Here is an 8,760-nt window from a genome sequence, read left to right on the forward strand (position 1 = left end):
ACAAATTGGGAAAGTCATATCCGGGGTGTTACAACACTCCACCACTACGAAAGGATCTCGTCCCGAGATCTAGGACTGAAAGAACGCCGGGTACTCAGAACGGAGGTGATCCTCGCATTCCCAGGTAGCTTCATGGTCGGAATGATGTGACCACTTGACTTTGAGGAATTTGATTGACTTATTGCGAGTCTTGCGTTCTGTCTCTTCAAGAATAGCAATGGGGTGCTCACGATAGGAAAGATCTTCTTGGAGCTCAATGTCCTCGAAGTTGATGGTGCGGTTAGGAGTCTTGAAGCACTTTCGGAGCTGAGAGACATGGAACACGTCATGAACATTTGCAAAGTTTGAAGGAAGGTCGAGTTGATAGGCGAGATCGCCTCTCTTGCTGACAATCTTGAAAGGTCCCACGTATCTGGGGGAAAGCTTCCCTTTGATACCGAACCGACGAGTACCTTTCATAGGAGAGACGCGGAGGTAAACATGATCTCTGATCTCGAAAGCCAAATCACGGTGCTTACTAGCATAGTAGCTCTTCTGACGGGATTGGGCTGCTTTGAGGCTATCACGAATGACTTTGCACATTTCCTCTGCCTCTGTGATTAAGTCATTACCCAAAAGCTGACGTTCACCGGTTTCAGACCAGTTGAGAGGGGTACAGCACTTCCTGCCATACAGAATTTCAAATGGGGCCTTGCCCGAACTGGCTTGAAAACTGTTGTTGTAGGAGAATTCAGCATAAGGAAGGCAATCCTCCCACTTCATGCCGAAGGAGATCACACAAGCCCTGAGCATATCTTCAAGAATCTGGTTGACACGCTCGACTTGACCGCTAGTTTGAGGATGGAAAGTTGTGCTGAAGCGGATGTTGGTGCCCATGGCCTTCTGAAAAGAATCCCAAAACTTGGAGGTAAAGATGCTGCCACGGTCTGAAGATATCACTTGTGGAATATCGTGCAGAGAGACAATCCGAGAGGTATAGAGTTCCGCCAATTGAGCTGCAGTGATTGACTCTTTGATAGGCAAAAAGTGAGCCACTTTGGTGAGTTTGTCGATGACAACGAATATAGCATCATTGCCACGCTTGGTCTTTGGAAACCGAGTCACGAAGTCCATTTCAATGTGGTCAAACTTCCATTCTGGAATGGCAAGAGGTTGGAGGAGACCAGCTGGCCTTTGGTGTTCTGCCTTCACTCTTCTGCAGACATCACATTCATTCATGAATTGAGCAATCTCGCGCTTCATTCGAGTCCACCAATAAGCCTGCTTGAGCTCCTGATACATCTTCGTACTCCCATGGTGGATGGAGAGGAGAGAATTGTGAGCCTCGTTCATGATCACTTTACGAAGGTCACCTTTGGGTACAACAATATGATCCTCGAAGAAGAGAGTATCCTTGTCATGAAGGCGGTAGCACTTGTACTTGGGTTGACTCTTGGCAATCGCAATCTTCACCTTTTTCACCATAGCATCAAGAAGCTGGGCTTGGCGAATCTGGTCTTCTAAGGTAGGGGAGACTTGAAGGTTGGCAAGGAAACCTTGAGTAACAACTTGCAGATTAAGTTTGCGGAAAGCTTCACAAAGCTCGGGTTGATAAGGCTTGAGAATCAGACTGTTGCAGTAAGCCTTTCTGCTCAATGCGTCAGCAATCACATTGGCCTTGCCTGGAGTATACTCGATACTCGGATTATACTCTTGAGTCATTTTGACCCATCGAGTTTGCCTGAGGTTGAGATTAGGCTGAGTGAAGATGTACTTGAGACTCTTGTGATCAGTGAAAATGTCCACTTTTCTTCCCAATAAGAGATGTCTCCAAGTCAAAAGAGCATGCACAACTGCCGCCAACTCGAGATCATGAGTGGGGTAGTTCTTCTCATTGGGCTTCAACTGGCGAGAGGTATAAGCAACAACTTTCTTCTCTTGCATCAATACTGCGCCAAGACCTTGGAGAGAGGCATCACAAAAGACCTCGTACGGTTTGGATTCATCAGGCGGAGTCAGAACTGGAGCAGTGATCAATTTCTCTTTCATAGTGTTGAAAGCAATGTCACACTCCGGAGACCAAACGTACTTGACGTGCTTCTGGAGAAGATTTGAGAGAGGCTTCGCGATCTTAGAAAAGTTTTCAACGAATCTTCGGCAGTAGCTTGCGAGACCGAGGAAGCTACGGAGTTGCTTCACGTTCTGAGGAGGTTCCCAATTCACAATTGCAGACACCTTCTCAGGATTCACGGCAATGCCCTTGGCAGAGATGATATGACCAAGATAAAGAACCTCATCAAGCCAAAATTCGCACTTGGAGAACTTGGCGTAGAACTGGTGTTCCCTCAGCTTATCAAGCACCAAACGCAAGTGTTTGGCATGATCTTCCTTGTTCTTCGAGAAAACCAGAATGTCGTCGAGATAGACCAAAACAAAGTCATTGGTGTAGGCGTTGAAGATGAAGTTCATCATGCGAGAGAAAGTCGGAGGAGCGTTGACGAGGCCAAAAGACATGACAGTGTATTCATATGAACCAAAGCTTGTCCTGAAAGACGTCTTGGGAATATCTTGCTCACGGATACGAATCTGATGATAACCCATACGGAGATCAAGCTTGGAGAATACTTGGGCACCTTTGAGTTGTTCGAACAGCTCATTGATGTTAGGAAGTGGGTATTTGTTCTTTATGGTCTTCTTGTTCAATGGACGGTAATCAACACAAAGTCGGTCCGTTCCATCCTTCTTCTTCACAAAAAGAACACCACAACCCCATGGAGAAGAACTAGGCCGGATGAGACCCATTCTCTCTTGAATATCGAGTTGCTTCTTCAGCTCCTTCAACTCTTCAGGTCCGAGATTGTAAGGACGCTTGCACACAGGTTCCGTGTCGGGCTCAAGATCAATAACGAATTCAACTGGCCGGTGCGGAGGCATTCCTGGAAGCTCTTCTAGAAAGACGTCTTGATATTCGCAAACGATTGGAATCTGCGAGATAGCATCCAGTTCACCCTTCTCATTGAGAGAAAATAGACGGATCGTATCATCACGAGCGGCAAAGACAATTACATCCTCAGACGAATGAGTCAATTGAATCTTCCTGGCTGCACAATCAAGATGCGCCTTATGCTTAGAAAGCCAATCCATCCCGAGAATAAGATCAATATCCGAGTTGCCAAGAACCACCGGAGAAGAGAGAAACTTGTAGTCGCCCAACGTGATAGAGATATCGGGAGCAACCAAATTAGAAGTCAAAAACTTGCCGGGAGAAACAACTTGCATGACTTTGGGCATGATCTCAGTATCAACATTGTGCTTCGATGCAAACGGGCATGACAAGAAAGAATGTGATGCACCAGTATCAAAAAGTACTTTTGCGGGAACATCGTTAATAGGAAGGTTACCCATAATGACATCTGACGAGTCCTCTGCCTGAGCCGCGTTCATCAAGTTGACCTTGGCGTGCTTGGGGTTATGCTTGACCACAGCTGTACTTGCCGATCTGACAGGAGGAGGAGGAGGAAGACGCCTCTGGTTGAAACACTTGTTGGCATAGTGACCCTTCTGTTGGCACTTGTTGCACGTGACCTCTGAAAGCGGACGGTGGTACGGAGCACTTGATCTTGGAGCCAGGGTTGGGTGGGTGGGAAGATCCACTGCCACCTTTGCTCTTCTGCTGATACGGCTGACGGAACGGAGGAGGAGGAAGCCAATGCTTCTGCTGCTTGGCCACTTGAGTAGAGGAAGAAGGAGTAACATCTCTGACTCGCTTCTTGGAAGCATCACACCTCAACTGAGCAGCCTCTTGCTTCAGTGCCATGTTGTAGAATTCATCGTACCTCAAGGGCTCAAAGACAACAAGAGCGAGCTGGATTTCTTCTCTGAGACCACCTCTGAACTGCTATATCATGCTCTTCTCATCAGGGACGTCTTGCTTGGCAAAGCGGGCGAGCTTCTGGAACAACTTGTTGTAGTCATAGACAGACAAAGAGCCTTGCTTCAGGTTGCGGAATTCCTCACGCTTGCTTTCAACCACGCTCTGAGGGATATGGTGAGCTCGGAAATCTTGACGGAATTCATCCCAAGTGATAACACGTCCACCTCTGGAGTCCTTGTACTGCTGGAACCATTCTGCAGCTTGATCTTTGAGTTGGAAGGAAGCGAACTTGACAAAGTCCTCAGGCCTGACATTACTGCACTCGAAATGCTTGCACAGATCCACAAGCCAATCATCAGCATCGGTTGCCTCAACACAATTGATGAAAGTCTTTAACCCGTTAGCAAGGAACTGGTTGAGTGTAGCAGAGTGATTCTGATTGTTGCCTTGATTGCGCTCTTGGAGAATTTGCATGATCAACTGTGTGTTAGCATTGGTTGCGGCCATCACAGCTTGCCATGCCTCCGGAGGAGGAGGAGGTGGTGGTGGATCAGGATTCGGAGTCGTGCGTGTTGGAGGAGCCATCCTGAAGAGGTTGACATCCATTAGCACATTGATAGACAAATATTGAAGCTGAATCCAACAGAATGAAAATTGCAACATATAGTCTTCACATCCGAACAGAATGAACGAATGCATTCCTCTTGAAATGGTCACATATCCATAAATTGAGAAGCCACTTAGAATTAAGGTAGAGAAATAAATCAACAAGGTACGGATCAAGAACAAATAATCGGTAAGAAATCCCAATCTCAAACCAATATCCGTGGAAGAAGAACTAGAGCTACGAGAATTCCCACCTATGAAACTCCCGAACCTTTCCGGTTATGCAATCAGGTGTTGGGGATACAGGGGAAGCATAATATCTCACCCAAATCTAGCAAATCCTACATCCAGCTGTATCCATCCTTCAACACATAACCGAGAAAAACTTCGGAAACCATCTACCTCAACCTTTGAAAAGCATCCGTTATACAAGTTATGGCGATACTCCCGAACTCCCGCCCCAGTACTGGGTGGCGTCGAGGTTATCTCACCAACGAACTGCATAAAAGAGATTTTCGATGTCGGTGTACTAAACTCAGGTATTCCAGAACTGCAACGATAAAATTATGACGACAACACCTCAGAGCTCAACTCCCCGGGACACTTCCACAAAACCCCTGACAGGAGGCACCAAGACAATGTTCTCATCATAAACCCATCGGAACGATTCCAAGATACCCGCGTGATCCTAAATTTTTTTTAGTGAAATTTGAGAAGAGAAGAGTCAAAACTCTACGTCAGGATGCCTTACCAGAGCGATGAGGAGACTAGGAAGTAAAAAGAATTCCTAAACTCTCCGATATATAATTCCTAATTGACTCAAAACCTTTTTTTCTAGACACAACTCGGCCGCTAACAACGATCAAGCAATGGGGCTCCTAAGGTCGGGGAAGGCTCTGATTACCAACTTGTATCACCCTCGATGCGACTATAGCTCCCACGTGTCGAGGCACGACTTAGAGACATAATCGCATTGAAGGCATATGTCGCAATTAAGGTAATCTTTACACATCCCATGTAATATAATAATAAAGGGGAGATAACATAGTTGGCTTACACTCGCCACGTCAATCAAGGTACATAAATAACATTACATCATTCAGACACTCATGGCCCAACTACGGCGCCAAAATAAAAGATAGCCCAACATGCGACACGGTCCCGATCACCCCCAACTGGGCACCACTACTGATCATCAGGAAAGGAAACATAATAAGGTTGAGAGTCCTCGTCGAACTCCCACTTGAGCTCGAGCGCGTCACCTGGAGCGGAATCATCAGGCCCTGCATCTGGTGTAATAGTAATCTGTGAGCCACAGTGACTCAGCAATCTCGCACCCTCGCGATCAAGACTATTTAAGCTTATAGGTATGGCAAGGTAAATATAAGTGGAGCTGCAGCAAGCGACTAGCATATATGGTGGCTATCCTGGTCGCAAAAGAGAGCGAGAAGAGGAGGCAAAGCGCGAGCGAGAAACTAGGGAACAACCTGCGCAAGCATTACTCCAACACCATATCCACTTCCCGCACTCCGCCGAGAAGAGGCCATCACGGTAACACACTCAGTTGATTCATTTTAATTAAGTTAAGGTTCAAGTTATCTACAACCGAACATTAACAAATTCCCATCTGCCCATAACCGCGGGCACGACTTTCGAAAGTTTAAATCCCTACAGGGGAGTCCCAACTTAGCCCATGACAAGATCTCACGGTCAACGAAGGAATAGACCTCCTCCCGAGACGTTCCGATCAGACTCGGTACCTCGGTTCTTCAAGACACTTCGACAGGTTAAAACAAGACCAGCAACACCGCCCGAATGTGCTGACAAATCCCGATAGGAGCTGCACATATCTCGTTCTCAGGGCACACTCAGATGAGACATCCTACGAGTAAAACCAACCCTCAAGTTGCCCCGAGGTGGCCCCGCAGTCTACTCGGTTCGGACCAACACTCAGAGGAGCACTGGCCCGGGGGGTTAATAAGATGACCCATGGGCTCCGGAAACCCAAGGGAAAAAGAGGCTAGGTGGCAAATGGTAAAACCAAGGTTGGGCATTGCTGGAAAAGCTTTAATCAAGACGAACTATCAAGGGGTTCCCATTATAACCCAACCGCGTAAGGAACGCAAAATCCGGGAACATAACACCGATATGACGGAAACTAGGGCGGCAAGAGTGGAACAAAACACTAGGCGAGAGGCCGAGCCTTCCACCCTTTAGCAAGTATATAGATGCATTAAGATAACATAGCCATATAATTATATCCCAACAAGTAAATAAATGTTCCAACAAGGAACAACCTCCAATCTTCACCTGCAACTAACAACGCTATAAGAGGGGCTGAGCAAAGCGGTAACATAGCCAATCAAGGGTTTGCTAGGACATGGAGGGTTAGAGGTTTGACATGGCAATTTGGGAGGCTTGAAAGCAAGAGGTAGGCATCGTAGCATTGGCATAGCAAAAGAGCGAGCAATCTAGCATAGCAAAAAGATAGTAGTGATTTCGAGGGTATGATCATCTTGCCTGCAAAGTTGTCAGAGTTGACTGGATCCTCAAAAGAAAACTCAACGGGCTCCTCGTTAGCGAACTCGTCTCCCATCTCTAACCAAACAAGACAAACAAGCAACAAGGACACAATCAACCACGTGCAAGGATCAAACAATATGATGCAAGGATGGTATGCTATGCGGGATGCGATGCAGGATGCATATGCAAGATGTGACAAGGAATGCATGAACCTGGCCTCAACTTGGGAATGCAAGTGTGCCACTGGAAAGATGAGATGAAATTGCTTGAAAACGATATAAAGAACGTCGGAATCGGAGTTACGGTTTGGAAATGGCAAGCAAAACAAATATGACACCGGTCTGCGATTTACAGCAAGTAGTCATCTAAATGCAATGAGATGAACATGCTACAGCATCCAAACATGGCAACAAAATACATGGCAGGGATGCATTCAAGATGCTTAACAAAAGTCTAGCACTGAGCTACGGCCAAATCATACACTAACAGGTTCAAACAAGCATGGCAAAAATGCATATGGCAAACAGATCTCAGACTTAGTGAAATTAACACTTGTCAGGAATTTCAGATCAGGTAGCACTCTTCGGAGCAACAAAACTACATGCTACAGGACCTGAATATGGCAAAGTAAAGCATGGCATGGAGCTACTCAAGGAGCTTAACAAAAGTCCCTTAGTGACCTTGAGCCAAAAGGGATCACAAAATACATTTGCAAGCATGTGAACATGGCAAAAACATAATCAGATCACAGACTTAGTGAAAACTGGAGCATGCTGAAAACAGATATCAAGTAGGCATGTTTACGAGCTCGATACACTCACTACGGAGCAAGTCATGAAAAACTAAGCATACACCCATCAAGAATACACAAAATGCAAGCTAGAAATGGCAAGAACAATAGCATATCATGCACGGGTCAACTACAACATCATCAGCAAAATTGCAAACAAGTTGACAATCTGCCCAGATTCACAAAGTAGTAAAAGTAGAGCTCGATTGACTCAAGCTAGGGTGCTCCATAATTGCAAACAAAGACATGGATGGATAGAGCACTACAAGATTAACAAAACATCCTTACTGATCATCCTCAAAAGAGGCACGGATCACTAGGAAACAACATGAACATATGGCCATATGAGATAAACAGATCAAGGACTTGATGGAATTGCTAAGTCCCTGAAATCAGCACTACCAAGTGCCTCACTTCGCAAGCTTGCACTAGTCACCACACACATCACAAAAATACATGGGTTGCACCTCTGGAAAGATGGCAAAACCCTTAACAAAACATATGTAGAGCTCATGGGCATAACATGCACACAATAATCATGACAAAAATGACAAATATGCAAATGGAGTAGCAGATCTGATAATTATCTCAAGTAGCCCTCTTCTAACAGCATTTCGGGCATCAAGATGAACTCAAATGAAAATGATGCAGTGTAATGAAATGATGTACTCTCTGAGATGAACATTTTGATATGCTATATGCCCAAAACGGAGCTACGGATGCAAAGTTATGATGCGATGAACAGGAGCACATGGATTAGGGTTTCGAGCAAAAAGTCAACCGAACGAGAAAATATCTCAGATCCAGATTTGCACGCCGATCGAGGTTCACCGGAGGGAGCACTGTAGATGGCCGGAGAAGCTGCCGGAGCTCGAAGGAGGAGGGGGCCGAGGTCCTACCGGGCCAGATCTCGCCGGATCCGGTCACCGGCGAGTCGGGGGAGGCGCGACGACGTCGGAGGAGGCGGCGGAGCCGGGTCGGGAGGCAC

Source organism: Triticum dicoccoides, chromosome 4A, assembly GCF_002162155.2.
Source record: "Triticum dicoccoides isolate Atlit2015 ecotype Zavitan chromosome 4A, WEW_v2.0, whole genome shotgun sequence".
In the NCBI taxonomy this organism is placed as follows: Eukaryota; Viridiplantae; Streptophyta; class Magnoliopsida; order Poales; family Poaceae; genus Triticum; species Triticum dicoccoides.